This window comes from Lepisosteus platostomus, chromosome 9, assembly GCF_059453375.1.
Source record: "Lepisosteus platostomus isolate fLepPlt1 chromosome 9, fLepPlt1.hap1, whole genome shotgun sequence".
In the NCBI taxonomy this organism is placed as follows: Eukaryota; Metazoa; Chordata; class Actinopteri; order Semionotiformes; family Lepisosteidae; genus Lepisosteus; species Lepisosteus platostomus.
In genome coordinates, this window is record NC_142619.1 from 48078046 (window position 1) to 48095815 (window position 17770).

The following is a 17770-nucleotide window of genomic DNA, read 5'->3' on the forward strand; positions in this document are numbered from 1 at the left end:
CTTTGTAGAGCCACCTTTTGCTGCGATTACAGCTGCAAGTCGCTTGGGGTATGTCTCTATCAGTTTTGCACATCGAGAGACTGAAATTCTTGCCCATTCTTCCTTGCAAAACAGCTCGAGCTCAGTGAGGTTGGATGGAGAGCGTTTGTGAACAGCAGTTTTCAGCTCTTTCCACAGATTCTCGATTGGATTCAGGTCTGGACTTTGACTTGGCCATTCAAACACCTGGATACGTTTATTTGTGAACCATTCCTTTGTAGATTTTGCTGTATGTTTGGGATCATTGTCTTGTTGGAAGATAAATCTCCGTCCCAGTTTCAGGTCTTTTGCAGACTCCAACAGGTTTTCATCCAGAATGGTCCTGTATTTGGCTGCATCCATCTTCCCCTCAATTTTAACCATCTTCCCTGTCCCTGCTGAAGAAAAGCAGGCCCAAACCATGATGCTGCCACCACCATGTTTGACAGTGGGGAAGGTGTGTTGAGGGTGATGAGCTGTGTTGCTTTTACGCCAAACATATCGTTTTGCATTGTGGCCAAAAAGTTCGATTTTGGTTTCATCTGACCAGAGCACCTTCTTCCACATGTTTGGGGTGTCTCCCAGGTGGCTTGTGGCAAACTTTAGACGAGACTTTTTATGGATATCTTTGAGAAATGGCTTTCTTCTTGCCACTCTTCCATAAAGGCCAGATTTGTGCAGTGTAAGACTGATTGTTGTCCTATGGACAGACTCTCCCACCTCAGCTGTAGTTCTCTGCAGTTCATCCAGAGTGATCATGGGCCTCTTGGCTGCATCTCTGATCAGTCTTCTCCTTGTCTGAGCTGAAAGTTTAGAGGGACGGCCAGGTCTTGGTAGATTTGCAGTGGTCTGATACTCCTTCCATTTCAAGATGATCGCTTGCACAGTGCTCCTTGGGATGTTTGAAGCTTGGGAAATCTTTTTGTATCCAAATCCGGCTTTAAACTTCTCCACAACAGTATTACGGACCTGCCTGGTGTGTTCCTTGGTCTTCATGATGCTCTCTGCGCTTTCAACAGAACCTTGAGACTATCACAGAGCAGGTGCATTTATACAGAGACTTGATTACACACAGGTGGATTCTATTTATCACCATCAGTCATTTAGGACAACATTGGATCATTCAGAGATCCTCGCTGAACTTCTGGAGTGAGTTTGCTGCACTGAAAGTAAAGGGGCCGAATAATTTTGCACGCCCCACTTTTCATTTTTTTATTAGTTAAAAAAGTTTCAAAAATCCAATAGATTTCGTTCCACTTCACAATTGTGTCCCACTTGTTGGTGATTCTTCACATAAAATAAAAAATTTATATCTTTATGTTTGAAGCCTGAAATGTGGCAAAAGGTTGAAAAGTTCAAGGGGGCCGAATACTTTCGCAAGGCACTGTATATGCAATTTGTTTATTATACAAAAATATGCATTGCTCACCATGCTCATAGAACCAGAGTAAAGAAGCTGACAGTTCATATCAAGGGAAATCTGTATTTCTTAAAACAAGGCTATTAACAACAAAATATTAATTAATTCTTATAGCTAATTTAACTGAATTACATTTTTTTTTCTTCATTTTAGCAAGTTTTGAAGACAAGAAGAAATACTTATATAGGACAAACACATATATTTATATATACTTGTGGTACAGACATGTATCATGTTACAAACCACTTGGAACATCTCAACAGCTGTTCTAGTGAATGAATGAGTGCAGCAGAACAAGACCTTCATACTGTAGCTCTCTACTGTATGTCTCGTGGTGTCCATTCCATTGGATCAAGGTCTGTTTTTGTCAAGATTTGTCAAGCTCCATTACAGACAAGCTCACTATAGGAGTGTTGATGGCTTACCAGATGCATGGTAAGTTGTTTACCCTTCAATAACTCCAGAACAATCCCAACTGCGGTCATCAATCTTCATTACCCTGATGATGCTTGATGCCTTGACAAAAATGGATCACAAGACAATTGTCTACTTATTTACTGAGGCTTATCAGAAGACAGGAACACAGACTTAAAATTCAGAGGACCAATATTTCCAACCTGCAACCTCTAAGTACACATGCCAGAGCTCCATCTATTGGGTTCAAGGTGAGTGCCTGAAAAAGTAGAGCACTTCCTACACCTTGGAAATTATCTTTCACAGACACTGACATTTACAAAGAAATTCAGGATTGACTAAAATCTGCAAGTGCAGCATGTGGTCCCCTAAGGAAGTGGTGTGTGAAAATTGTGATATCAAAAGTGAAACCAAACTCTCTACAAAACTGTTTGGTACAAACAGAGTACCAAACTCAGCCCAATATATCACCGTAACTGAGTTTGTGTGCTATACTTTCTTACTTTACTTCATGGAGCTGATGGACAACATTTTAACTGACACTTAAATGGACTGAAGTCATATTAAAATGTTGTTTGGAGAAGGTTTTACAGATTTAAATATCATGCTCTTCCAAGCAGTCACCATAAGCACTGAAACTATCACCATCAGCTTGATCATGTCATCCAGATTTCAAAATCCATGCTCCCAAACAAGGTTCAAAAACTTTGTTTGAGAAACAAGGTTCTCTTCTCCCATCTTAGCCAAAGCAATTGTACTGAAGTGGGCTAGAAATTTCAGAATTATGGTAAAAGCAAACTTTAAGAAATGCATGATCATTGCATGAATATCTGAGAAAGAGACCTGCACTTTGAAAAGTCAGATTGAGAAAGAGAACTGTGATTGTTAAAGAGAGTTTGTTGAACGTCACACAGAAGCACCCCTGTCCAAAACTTGGCCCAGGATCCAAAGGTGAGAGGAAGCAGCTCTAACTGCCAGTAGTGTGTCACCTGATGAGAACTATCTAGTACAAATGTAATGTTCTAACATTATGGATGTATACAGAGAAACAAAATAAACCAGTTCATAACAAGGAATCTCAGACAATGAACAGATTTGATTAATAAACGTGATAGATTATCTACTACATCACTTTTTGTTGCATGTTGAGGTTGAGTTGCTGTGATTGAGTATTTAATGATTGTCATTAATAAAAGCTAAATATTGCAAAATGACAAGCCTGCTTTCTTCTCACACAAGCTGGGCTGTATTAGTTATGTGTTATAATAATAAAAAAACACCAGCTTTGTTTTGTGTAAATTGTTACTTTTTGCACAGCATACATATATTCTAACTCCTGATTGTTTCTTTTGCACAGTAATGCATAACAAATTTATGTATACATAGATAGGGAAATTCAAACAAATTTGCAGCTAACAAATTAAGATAACTGTACCATCGAGAATCCTATCAGTTGTACAAAATAAAACATAACACATTTTATATTTAGTTTGAATACAACAATACAACACTATTATGCATTCAATAAAATGCCCACATGTCCACACTAACACCAGATTAGTATGGGAACAGAAAACAAAAATAACCAAGACAAATATGTATTACAAAAACGTGTTTCAAAAACAGTAACTGGTCTTATCGCACAGCCAGGTCTTCTTTAGATTAAACAATAACAGTGGTATTTCTCATAACATATTGGATAATAGTGGAAACAAGACTAAGGTGAAATGTATATTAATGAAAGCCTTCTTAAAATAGTATTAATAGAAACAGTAATAAAAACAGTTCTAGAAAAGCTTGTTTTTTATCAAGGATACTGTGGCTCTTCAGTGGTCCAGAGGTGTTTGTGTCTTGTTTGGTTCGTGGTAATGGCACCTGGGTTTATGACTGGTACTCTGAGACTAAGTCAATACAATGAAACCACCTCAACCCCACAGAGGTTCCACAATGGTTTTAAACAGAGGAATCATCCACTCTTAGACTTAGCCTTAACAGCCAAGTGACTGTTATTTGTTCTGACAGCTGAGGTCTGTCTGGTACATTGTGTCTGGACAATGATCCCTTGGAGTCTGACATTGATGAATGGTTAGAGGAAAAATCAGCACCAGTTATATTATCAGAGAATAGTTCATTTGAAGGACTAACAGGCAAAGTGTTTTGAGATGGATGGGAATGTGTTTGGAAATCTTGTCAAGAAATTATTGGAAACTGTCTTATTTTTGAGTTAAAAAAACATTCAAATACCTTACATGTGTGGATGAATATACTTTATATACACATGATAAATTCTTAATAAAATGCTGTCCTTAGTAACTGAAACAATAACTGAAACAACAATTAACAATAAGCTTTTGTAATGTTTTTTCTATAAACATTCTTTATTAAAATGGAACATGAGATCATCATGTATTCATTGCATATTCAAATTCTGGGCTGGTATAAGATACGTACATGTCATCCCTATGTTGGCACACTTTAAACCCAGCATTATCAACAAACATTATTGTAGTGAACAAAACCTGAACTACAAACCCAGACAAAAAGCTTGTTTCTGTGTGGTCAGTGATAACAGTCTAGTGAGAGAATGGACACAATGTAAGGAGCATTTTAATGATGCCTTCTTTGTAGAAAGTGACTGTTGGGAAGGACTGTCAATTAGATTTTGACACACCATCTCTTGGGGATTTCGAGTACAGATATTTGTCCTTTAGAATGCTGGTCAAGAAGGAAAGAAGGAAGAGTTATCACAGACATTGCTTTATTGATAAAGCTCTGTAAGCCATGGTCCTGTCATTATATTCTGGTCAATCCTTTCTTGTTTTCAGTATGATACTGCCGGAGCTTACACTGCAAGGGCTGTGTAAAAATCCCTGGCACAGAACATTATTCAAGGAGCAGACTGGCCAACCCATAACTAAATCTAAGTCTTTGCAGCCAGTGATTCTGGAACATTTATGTGAGGTAGTGTTGAAAACATTCAAGCATATGAAATGTGAGTTTATTAGGGACAAAGGAACAAGTAAAGGATTATTCCAAAGTAAAGAAAAGAAAAGAGACAACATTTTGGCTTTGGAGCCTCCTTCAGGTGTGGGGGAGAGAGAAAAACCAGCAGTATCAAGGAGGCGGGAGCAAGAGAGAAGCAGTATCGACACTCAAGTGGTGTGAAATCAAGAGAGGTGAAGAGAGGTGTGAAGTCAAAACCTCCAAATGAATAGATTAGAATGAAATGAATCTGTCGATGAGAGAAGGGGGAAAGTGTGATTTTTCACGAACCAATTTCTCATTAGCTATTTAATGGTAATTAATTATTCAATAATCTATGCTTTCTTTATTTTTGCTATGAAAGTGGATAAATGTTTGAGCATAGAACAAATATTATTTGGTGCTCAAAACGTCATGATTGTAACAGAATGTGAAACCTATCAATGGTTTGAATATTTATGTAAGACAGCATTTACTAAGGTTTGTTAGAAGATATGACTTAGACTTAACATTCAAAGAACTGAAATTCCGCATCTGCAAGCAAGCTGCACATTCACATGCCAGAGCACCATCAGTTTGGGTCCATACTTAGTGACTGAAAATATAGAACATTCAACACACCTTGGGAGATAACCTTCACAGAAGGCTGACATTGCTGAAAAAATCCGGGACTGCCTGAAATCTGGCCATGTCTCTCTTGAGGCCCTGCCTCTTTCAGTCTTTGCATTGTATGTTATCGTGAGCTGGAACATCCTCTCTAATAAAAAAAATACTGTTGGCCATTTTCATAGAAATACTCCTTGCTGGAGAATGTTATATCAGCAGACAGAAATGACATGGTATTCACATATCACAACGTACAACACAAATCATACTGCACACAACAGAAAGTCAAGGTATTATACATATTATGCCTACATCTAGGTTGAGAACCTCAAATGTGAGTTATTGTTGATGCTCCCTGTGACAGCATCACTGTGGCTCCCAGGATTTCCCAGTATGGATTTTTCACCAGGAATGGTCTTACTTCACTCTTTCATCCATACAACCTAGAAGCACAATTCAGTCTTGAAAAAAGCAAGGGACAGCACCTTAGCCCCACAAATATATCGAGTGGTTCTTATAAACAGGTGTGCCTTCCATTTATAGGTGTCTGTTTTGTATTGCCAAGCCTATGTGCAGAATATTACTACAGTATTTCATGTAATTCAGTATTTTATTGTAAAACAGGGTCATTTTCAGTATTTGAGGAGCAGACATCTATATTAACATTTTTATTATTATTGGGAACATAACAATTGTGTCTATTTAGGTCAAGACAGAGCATCTGGCTGCAGCAGGAGATTTAGTAGCGGCACCTCAGGTAAACCACAACAGTTCATTTCCCGGTCAGTCTCATCTGTCAGTAACAAAGGCTGGGTTTGTGGTCTAACAGTCGCAAGGACAACTTGACATTTGGACACTGTGATGTATGAACTTAGGAAAAGGAATTATAGAATGCACCCATTCCGAATTATGCTTGGCATCTTCCATCACCTATATTTTTCTGAATTCAAAGGTATTCTTAGGACATCAGAGTCCTGTGCCAAGATTCTTCTGATATCCTAAGCTATAAGATGGACTGAGAGGGAATGGGATTTTGTTCTTTATGTGTGGCAATAAAAAGGATCAATTTCCACTATTCTTGGGATCAGCAATGAATGTGTTATAAGACTACAGTTTGAAAGTCAATGAGTAATGCTCTTGGGTAGTTGGAATCACTGCAAATATTAGTAAATGACATATATTGTTGTTTAGAAAACCTTCACCTGAGATGGTTCCATAAATAGTCAAATAGCAAGCAATGTCTGCATTGTATTTTTCCACTTTTGCTAAAATTGTTAAAATTGTGTTAGTACTCAAACACTAGAATATGTCTCTAGATGATCTTTCTTTTTGAGCACATTTAGATTCAAATTTACCTTGGCTATCCAGACAGATACATTTTATGGAAATATTTCAGCTAAACATTTTGTTTTCTACTGTGTAAAGAGTATTGGCAGCTAGTTACTGTGGTGAAGAATTTTAGAGTCTTTCTCTTTAAGCATTATAGCCTATATAAAGGCAAATAAAGTCTTCAAAATCAAATAATTAAGGTTCAGATTTGAAAGCTTGCTAAGCTTAAAAGTAATGGTCACAATGGGAGTGCTAAACTCTCTGAACTGTGTCTAAGTATTAGCACTGTTTACTTCAAGGAAGGAAACTGTCAGGTCTGTTTGTTCACAGCAGGCTAACAATAAAGATTCTGATGGATTCAGGCCTGGTGAAAGAGGTGTATGTCAAATGTAGGAAGCAAAGGAGTTTGCCACAGGATTATGGTGGCTCTGATAAAGGTGATCTAGGGCAACTTGTGCTTTGTGTTTGCATAGAAAGTAAAAGATAGAAATGAGCTTCTGTGATTCCCCTAGCACACTCCCTCATACAGACAAACCCACAAAATACTGAGAAGTCACTCTTTCCCCTTTAGGTTTTAAGATGACTGGCAACATTTTTTTACGGTATCACATTTCTTCCTTGTAACTAAATCCCGTAGCACTTTCATGGGATGATTGCATTCCTTACCAGGTCACATATTGTCCATTTCTATGGTGTTAATGGAGTTAATAATAAAATTAAGTCACAGTGTGATTCCATAAAGCTATATTTTGGAAGTAATAATGCATATCTGTGTCCTGTTAAGGTAATTGTTCTCGTGCTAAAATCTCTAAATTAAATGATGTGTCTTTCTGAATCATTAAGCAACAATTTTTTTGTCATATGTACTTAGAGTATTATAATATTGCAGATGTTAAACAAGCATTAAGCATTAACTCCTTTTTAATATCCTGATGCCACCCTTCACTGATGAATATAGTAAATTAAGGAGTCATGTTGGTAGTATTTGTGGAATTTATTTTGGAAAAGCTGAAGTTTGATCCAGGGGATATAATCACAAATGTTTTGACTGTTTTGCAGCTTTCAATGTTTTGTGAATTTCTTCATTTTGAAAGCAGTTTCACAGATGAGCAATTCCATATAAAAGTAAAAGGTACAATATATTCACTTTTATAAATATCTGTTACTATGTTAAATCTGAAATATTTTATGTATCTAATGTATTTAAGGCATTAATACATTTATAATAATAATAATAATAATAATAATAATAATAATAATAATAATAATAATATACAGTATATTAACTTTTGCAATGAAAAAATAAAATACAAACCAGAAGGATATAAAATAAGCACAACATACAGTAACTTAAATGCATTGTAGACTATGTACTTCCAGGCAGAGAAGTGACACTTTTAAAGATGGTTTCATACTATTTGACATGTCATCAAAAGAGAAACAGTTGTTGTGGTCAAGAAGCTAGATACAGTGCCTTGCGAAAGTATTCGGCCCCCTTGAACTTTTCAACCTTTTGCCACATTTCAGGCTTCAAACATAAAGATATAAATTTTTTATTTTATGTGAAGAATCACCAACAAGTGGGACACAATTGTGAAGTGGAACGAAATCTATTGGATTTTTGAAACTTTTTTAACTAATAAAAAAATGAAAAGTGGGGCGTGCAAAAGTATTCGGCCCCCTTGCGTTAATACTTTGTAGAGCCACCTTTTGCTGCGATTACAGCTGCAAGTCGCTTGGGGTATGTCTCTATCAGTTTTGCACATCGAGAGACTGAAATTCTTGCCCATTCTTCCTTGCAAAACAGCTCAAGCTCAGTGAGGTTGGATGGAGAGCGTTTGTGAACAGCAGTTTTCAGCTCTTTCCACAGATTCTCGATTGGATTCAGGTCTGGACTTTGACTTGGCCATTCAAACACCTGGATACGTTTATTTGTGAACCATTCCTTTGTAGATTTTGCTGTATGTTTGGGATCATTGTCTTGTTGGAAGATAAATCTCCGTCCCAGTTTCAGGTCTTTTGCAGACTCCAACAGGTTTTCATCCAGAATGGTCCTGTATTTGGCTGCATCCATCTTCCCCTCAATTTTAACCATCTTCCCTGTCCCTGCTGAAGAAAAGCAGGCCCAAACCATGATGCTGCCACCACCATGTTTGACAGTGGGGATGGTGTGTTGAGGGTGATGAGCTGTGTTGCTTTTACGCCAAACATATCGTTTTGCATTGTGGCCAAAAAGTTCAATTTTGGTTTCATCTGACCAGAGCACCTTCTTCCACATGTTTGGGGTGTCTCCCAGGTGGCTTGTGGCAAACTTTAGACGAGACTTTTTATGGATATCTTTGAGAAATGGCTTTCTTCTTGCCACTCTTCCATAAAGGCCAGATTTGTGCAGTGTAAGACTGATTGTTGTCCTATGGACAGACTCTCCCACCTCAGCTGTAGTTCTCTGCAGTTCATCCAGAGTGATCATGGGCCTCTTGGCTGCATCTCTGATCAGTCTTCTCCTTGTCTGAGCTGAAAGTTTAGAGGGACGGCCAGGTCTTGGTAGATTTGCAGTGGTCTGATACTCCTTCCATTTCAAGATGATCGCTTGCACAGTGCTCCTTGGGATGTTTGAAGCTTGGGAAATCTTTTTGTATCCAAATCCAGCTTTAAACTTCTCCACAACAGTATTACGGACCTGCCTGGTGTATTCCTTGGTCTTCATGATGCTCTCTGCGCTTTCAACAGAACCTTGAGACTATCACAGAGCAGGTGCATTTATACAGAGACTTGATTACACACAGGTGGATTCTTTTTATCACCATCAGTCATTTAGGACAACATTGGATCATTCAGAGATCCTCGCTGAACTTCTGGAGTGAGTTTGCTGCACTGAAAGTAAAGGGGCCGAATACTTTTGCACGCCCCACTTTTCATTTTTTTATTAGTTAAAAAAGTTTCAAAAATCCAATAGATTTCGTTCCACTTCACAATTGTGTCCCACTTGTTGGTGATTCTTCACATAAAATAAAAAATTTATATCTTTATGTTTGAAGCCTGAAATGTGGCAAAAGGTTGAAAAGTTCAAGGGGGCCGAATACTTTCGCAAGGCACTGTATCTTTGGTAAGCAGAGGACTGAGGAAGAATAGGTGTACTGACTAAATCCAGTTACAGTAATGGGTCAGAGCCAGTACATAGGATAACACCCCAGGAGGAGATCTCGGATTTCTGAATTTATCATTTGTATGCTTTTGAATGTACAGTATCCACTTACGTCAATGGCTTTACAAACATCAATCACACATGCTTATTGGAGCCAACAGCTTCATATTCAAAATCTTACACAAATAAATTATTTTTCTTCACTGCAAGTGAAGTCTCTATTTTAACTTGCACAATGGTAAAAGTTAGAAGAAATGAGAAGAAATTCAGCCAGCAAAAGCTGAAGATTGTTACATTGTTTTTCTGCTTATAACACCATGTAATCTTAAACCCCTAGGTCTGTGTAATGCCTCCAAACATGAGGTTATTCAAACATTTTATTCTATGTTTTATATGTGCATGCTATGCACAAAAACAGGAGTCAGAGTATTGGCCAATGCATGCAATTACAAAAAGACAAAAAATGCCATTTTCAAAGACTTGATCTGTCAGCCCAGGGTCACTTTAGAAGTCCGTTCTGATGAAAGAATCAGTGCTCAGGGCACCTGCTGGTGACAGCCGGCCTTTTATGAAGAAGACATAAATTCCATTCTGTTAACCTCCAGGTTGTCTGAGATACCATGTATGAGATCATTAATCCATGCCATCCTACCAGAAATATCATCCAAATAAAATTAGCAAACATCTTCATTCCATAATGTGTGATTATTTAATTTTATTTAGCCACTTTTTTAAACAGTGGCAACAATTCTGAAAAGAATATCCTTTCAAGGGATAGGGCATAGCTACTACAGTATGTGACCTTCACTGATTTGAGAAATATGGTAAAACATAATTATTCTTTCAACAAGTGATATTAGGATCCTTTTATCCAGGATTCATCATAGTGCTGTTTTTGGAATACAAAAACTACTTCTTTTGCAACTTGTACAATAAAGTGCAGTCTGAATGTTGTGTTATACTTTTGTCCTGACCCCTCTCCTGTAAGGCAACATGTGCCAACTTTTTAAAAGTATTAGGAGTGCTTAGATAAATTGACAGGACAAAATATAATGCTTAGCACTGTGTAAGCATAGTCCTACTTTAATCTCCTAAACCAAGTAAACATGCATTCACCTCTGTTTTAACAATAATATGATAAAAAATACTGAGGGTGCTTGAGCACAGACAGCACCCACAGAGCTGGCACCTATTCTGTTAGTTATACAATTATGTTTTTAGTTTACAAGGCCTTGAAGAGAATAGCTCCTGCTGCATTTTTAGATAAGGATTTTTTTAATGTGAGAATTTTATTTTTAAGCAATTTCTATGTTTATTGGCTATTGTTATTTAACTGTTTTTGTGATGTATTATATCTTCTGTTATATAAAGTGCTTTGAGATGCCTTGATTTTGATATTTGACTGTGCAATTATAATTTCATATTGTCAAAATGTTTTTTAAGATACTTAGAATCCCACTTACTTGGAGATTTCACAATATCTTGACAGAATTCATAATCAAAATACTTACATTTCCCAAATTGCTCAGAAGGAAGAAAAAGAAGAAACCAACTCTAAGAGCGTTGTTTTCATTGAATTAATCGTTGGTCACAGGGGTGTGGTATCAGCAGCTTAGAAAAACTTATTTGCAGGCTTTACAAACACAAATGCAGATTTTACAATTTGGGGTACATAATATGGATCTGAGCCACAAAGGGTGAAGTGTTTTGTGCATTGTATCAGTGTTAAACAAACTGTACAATATTTTACATTTTGAGATTATATTTAATTTAGTGTTTTGTGTTAATCATCACCTGTGTTAGCCAAATTGAAGAGTGCAATCTTCCCAACGCCTCCAGCAAATGACTTCTTATATTCTGAAGTATATCAAGTTGGAAAATAGATGGACAAGCTTTCCCCTTAGAGAGGGCTGTAGGTTTATTTCACTCATGAAAGATCTCCTTTTTTATAAGAGCTATAATTCCATTCTGCAGCTCAAACAGTTCAACAGAGCCAAAAATAAAAAAGCATGATACTACATTGAAATGATGCATAAATATACCCCACTGGGACGTTGTTCCACATGTGATAAAATGTCATAAATAATCATTTAAAAACAAAAAACAAATTTAATTTGGTTTCTTGTATTTTCTGAAACATCAGTCATGTTACATGATCTGCTGGCTGTAGGCATTCTTTATTAATGAAATCATTCCAGTTAGCTCTGTGCAGATTTTTTTTTAACATTTGGAAATATTACATGAACCATTTTTTAAACTTTAGGGATTGCAACAGATTAAAAGAAATTAATGGCGACAAAAATTCTACAGTCTGCAAGGCCACAGACATTAGGCTGGCCCTTTGGAGCACTAAATAGAATCAGGGGAAAGCTTGATACTTCCTGCCTTTGTAATTAGACTGCTAATTAAAACTTAATTGCTGGCCTATCCGATCAAGATTTAAATTACTTATGGGAGACAGGAACGGGTACATTGTGGCAGAAATGTTTATATGGACAGCAAATTAGTTTATAAGTATCAAATTCCTGTGTTTTATCCAAGATTCACTGTAGGTCCCATGTGCAATGCCATTTAATGTAATGGTCTGAATTGCAGAATCCTAGATTTTCATTTAATGAAGTGATTTTCTTTTTAACCAGAGGCATGAGTACAGTACGACTTCTAAATGATCACATTGCAACTGTGCCGGCAGATTGTTTTAGAAAACATGAAAAAATGATAAGTGGTAAGCATCCTTGCTAATTGAAAAAGGAAATGCCTTGGTAGTCTTATGGAGTTTTATTTTCATTATTCAATTTTCGTTTAGTAATGGACAATATTAGCCTTTTTTAAACCAGGATCATTCATCATTTGCAGCATGCATGCTCAGGTTTTGGCAACCAATAAGACTGTCTTCAGGGTATTTTAGGAATTGTGCCAAAAGAGAAATGTTCCTGCAAGTGAACACATATTCTGACATGTTGTCTCTGGACTCAAACTTAGCCAAACCTTTTGTAACAGGCCAAATTTTTGGTAATACACTTCTGATAAACAGATACAAACAGAAGCTATTTCTAAAAATGGTTTAAGAAGTTCAAGTGATTATTGTAACATGGCAGGTAACATCCATAACAGGATTAAAGTGAAAGCATTAAATGCCCCTGTTAATCCTGTTTTTGTTGTAAAACTGATAAACAGCTGCCTGTTTGCTTTCTTTTAAAGGTGAACATAAGCTACACAAATAACTTACTAATTCTTTACAGAGCTTGGGTGAGTGATGAAAGTGTCAGCAGCACATCTTGGGGGAAAAAAATCCAAATTATTTTTGGAGAGTAGACCGTTCTCCATTTCTCTGGAAGCACTCATGAATATTCAGCCTGTTTGTGGTAAAAGAGCTCCTATCTAGAGCACCCACAGACATCAACCAGAAACGCAGAATTAAACACACTGAATGCTGGTATTTTTTTCAGTTTGTGGTCTAATAAAACACAACCACAGAATCATTTATGTATACACGTATAGATGTTGCAAAAGTCAATCATTGCATTACACCTGTAACAGATTGGAAAGAAAGATAAGCAACTGAAAGGTTGATCTGTGATACATATTGTAAGCTCATATCATTGTAAGAAGAAGTTTCAATTCTCAAAACCATTATAATTTTCTGTGTTTTAATGTGGAAACTTACAGGACTAGTCATTTGTGTGGAAATTTTAAATGCAAGTAGAAGCAGTATGCCCAATTCTTGATGAAGCCAATAATTGTAAATGATAAAAGTACAATTGGTTTTAGAAGTAAAGGATAGACTTAATGATAAATGCTCCAGTTTGAGTGATGTAATTAATGGAGTCTCTCAGGGATCTGTGTTAGGACCCCTGCTCTTCCTAATTCATATCAATGAGCTAGATTCAAGCAGACTAGTTTGCATGTTACCAAATAAAGAGGACACACAAACACTGTAGAAGCTGCAAAATAAAGTTAAAAAGATTTGGACCATATTCGGGACTGGGAAAACACCTACCAGGTGGCATTTCTATAGCCATGTGTAGGGATTTGCTTGCAGGTATGAAGAAAATAAACTAGAAATATAGAATAGGGAACACCAAACTTGGATAGGCTACTAATGAGAGTAATAAAGATTTATTTGTTTATGTAGGATAGAATTTGTAGTTAAAAGTGGCAAGTTTAAATCATGAGATGTTGTGTTAATGTTGCACACAATACTAGAAAGATCTCATTTAAAGTATTGTGTACTGTTTTAGTCATGAAGATGCAAATTTTCTTGCTCTTTGATAACATTAGTATGTTCTTATGTACAGTAGGTTATATATAGGTTATAGTCTCATAAAAATAATGTACTGAAGATATGACTCTCAAAAATAGTTTGAGAGTATATTTGTAAAATTAGAGTGCTGCAACAATGTGGTGAAATTTGCCACAACCCTAATGGAATAAGGTAACCAGAAACAAATCTGTTAAACCTAAAACAAATCAGGCAAAAACATAAAATATCACCATAAAAGGAACAACCACATAATTCCTTAATGAATGCAGTCTATTTTGAATGCATGCTAGAATTCTATTTAATGTGCAGTACAATAATATTCTTAGTTTCTATTAATTTTGGCAAGTTTATCAGTAAAGCTTGTCAAGGTGCTGCTAAATCTGCTGTATGTCTGGAGATCTCCCAAGCGCAGAACTCAAATTATATAATTATCAACAGATTATGTTTTTTATAACTCCTCGGGCACAACTGGCAGTGTTGTCTTTGTTTAACATACAGAAAATGAAGCTGTGGATTTCACATTACTTGTAATAAGTTTTTATTTAAAATTTTAGTCAGTCTAGAAAGGTTGCAGCGTGTTGTCTATCACAACATAAATCAGACTAAAGCCCATTGTAATTGACATCTGTAATGACAGTTACCAATTGTAATGAAAACTAGAAAACCAGTAACAATGTCATTCAAAGTCATGTTTGCTTGTATATAATGAAGATTCTAACATGCAAAAAAAATAAGATTTTCTAAAAAATAAACTATATTAAACATTTAGCTTCAGAAAAATGTTGTAACTGCCTTAATGTCTGCATGATTTTTTTATTATCTAGTAAGCAGACAGCTCACCTGTTACTAATGTCACATGATCTAACTGAAATTTAGTTTCAGCCTCAAAGCTTACTAAAAGACGTTTCTTTGGCAGTTGGCCTACAGGATAAGACGCTCTCAGCAAGTTCTATATATTAAGTTACATTTTACTTAAGATGATGCTGGGGAAGAGTTTTCAAGCATTACTGTTGTAATACAGAACAATTCAGATGTTCTCTTCAATGCTAAAATCTCACAATAAGATTACTAAAATTCAAACCACATAATTTTATCAATTAGTTTCCACCAATCTTATCTTCATAGAATAAGATGATTTGTATGATTTCATCTGGTGATACAGCAGAGTTAAATCACACTATGGGAACAGGACAAATAAACTTTATTTGATGTTTTATTAAGACTGAAATTAAATCAAGTAAATAAATGCAGTATGATAAATACATCGCAATCCAAAATACACATAGGTCTTATAATTCCATTTACAGTACAATATCACCAGCAGTCAAACTATAATTTAAAAAGAATTCAGCATCACCCAGTGTTCACAGATATAAATAAAGGCATAAATTATCACTTGAAGAAACACATTCTGCCATATTTGTGGAAACTTTGTCAAAGCTTCAGTGTTACAACAAATAGAGGTCAAACATAGCAAGTAATGTCTTCACTTCAAGGAATTCATCTAAGTTAGAATAACATTCACAAAAGTGTGATATTTCTCTGTAAAAGCCTCCTGGGTATTTCTCAGAAACGTCACAATGGGACATTATGTTTATTATATTAAACGTTAATGCAGTGCTTTTGGATTCATGCAATTACTTGAATTATACATTACAAATTCAATCAAGACATTAAATACCTTTAATTTGTCCTTAAGATATTTCAGCCCCTAATCAATATTCCTCTCCCAGCATGCTTTGTCCCTGACTTCTTTACGTACTGTATGTGTCTACAGATAAATTTCTAACAAGAAATTAGAATGTCCTTCATATCAACCCACAAGGATCTGAATGCAACAGCTTAAACTGCAAAATTAGTGATATAGAGATGTCATTCTTTTTTTTATAACTAGCATCCTCAACCGATGTAATCAGAACCTTTCAGTTAATTCTGAACACAAAAGGTATCATTCTCTTATTCAGTCTGCCACATTTTCAGGCAACCTCACTTAAACAGTGAATGATTCTGAATTACACCTCCATCAGATAGGCACATTATTCTTTCTTACAAGAGCGAGCTAACCAATTTAAAAATTTAGAATACTGTATGTGAACGAGTTTCACATCCAAACACAGAAATCTTTTCATAGCTATTGTTAAACAATTTTGACATTAATAGGTATTACTCTGATTTCTGCCATGTTCTGACATTTGAGTATTGCTGAAACATGTTTGAATTGTTTTTTTAAGATGTAGGACCTTGGTCTTGTTCACAATCCTATATTCTTTCTATCATCTTACTGTAAATGCTGTAAAATTGCTACAGTACTCAGCACAAGACAAGGAATATTTTATTAGGTAAACATTTCAAGAAGGAAATTTACAAAAGAACAGGAATAGTATAGAAATATTGGAACTGTAATCTGTATTTTTAGTAGCTGAGATATATCTGTACCAGCAATATTTTATTTATTTCTGATTATGAAAAAATAAATAGGCACAGCATATGCATTAACATATGCAATATGCATATGCAATAACATGTGACACAGCAAAACAAGCAACTCACCTGTAATAATGCTGCTTATGTTTCTAAACCCTCATTAAAAGCTTAGCACAAAAATAAACAGGAAGGTAAAGATTCATCCTGCACAAATCATCTTTGTCAACATCCTTTTAAGTAGTATACTTTAAAGTGACTGGTTAGATTTATATTAGCAAAATTGTTCATGAAAAAAGTTCAAAATGTCAGCTTTAGAAGTCAATCAAAGAACCTTTTCTGTCGATATACCTCTGTATGTGTCACATTTTTAGCAGAGATAATTTTTATTTTTGTATGAATGTGTCTTAGATCATTTACCACAAGAAAGTAAAATAATAACCACATATGGCGCATTTTATGAGATGGTCCATGATTTTACAAACAAAAAATTTATTCCTATTTATACAATTTATTGCCTAGCACCGGTATGCCTGTTAGTGCCTGAAAGTTCAAAGTGTTAAATTAAGCGAGGTGCACACCTGTTTTAGTGCTTGCCAAATTCAAACCTGATTTTAAGTGTTGCTCTTGCCCTATTAAATATACAATATTCTTGTAGCTAAACAGTAAAAAAAGACTGTGGAAACAAACTTGTCTGAATCGTTTGTAAATGAACCCTTTAATAAACCAAGCCAACTGTATAATCCTATAATACCATTATTATCAGTTGCTACAAACCAGTTTGAAGAGAAGTAGCATTTTCAAATGAGACATATTATTTAAAGAATTTTCAGATCCAGTGTGTTGCTGAAAATGGCAACCATGCCTCACTAAATATGTAGTAATCAAACTTGAATAAATCCACATGTAATAGTTTTGAAGTTAATGTATTGTTGCTCATTTATAATGCATACATACAAAAAAAACTGAAGATTTGCCTTTTGAAAATCACAGATCTCAAGAAACACCTTGTTTATTCATATCATCTTATACTGAGACATACATTTCACTTTGATCTCAGTGCAGACTCCACATGGACATTGAACAAGTATTTTCAATCATGTGTACAGGAATCTAACAGACAACATAAAATGATTATTTTTAATTCAACAGAAGTTATGTGTCTAAAATA

At 35.6% G+C, this 17770-nt stretch overlaps 1 long non-coding RNA gene across 1 annotated transcript; it reads right to left on the reverse strand.

The window, feature by feature from the left end:
• Positions 1-4280: 4280 nt before the first annotated feature.
• Positions 4281-11473, reverse strand: LOC148655132 (uncharacterized). Its single transcript, XR_015941403.1, has 3 exons — positions 11426-11473; positions 5456-5591; positions 4281-4567 (listed from the first exon to the last, which is right to left on the reverse strand). It is a non-coding gene; the product is annotated as an uncharacterized LOC148655132 (long non-coding RNA).
• Between the last annotated feature and the right edge of the window lie 6297 nt (positions 11474-17770).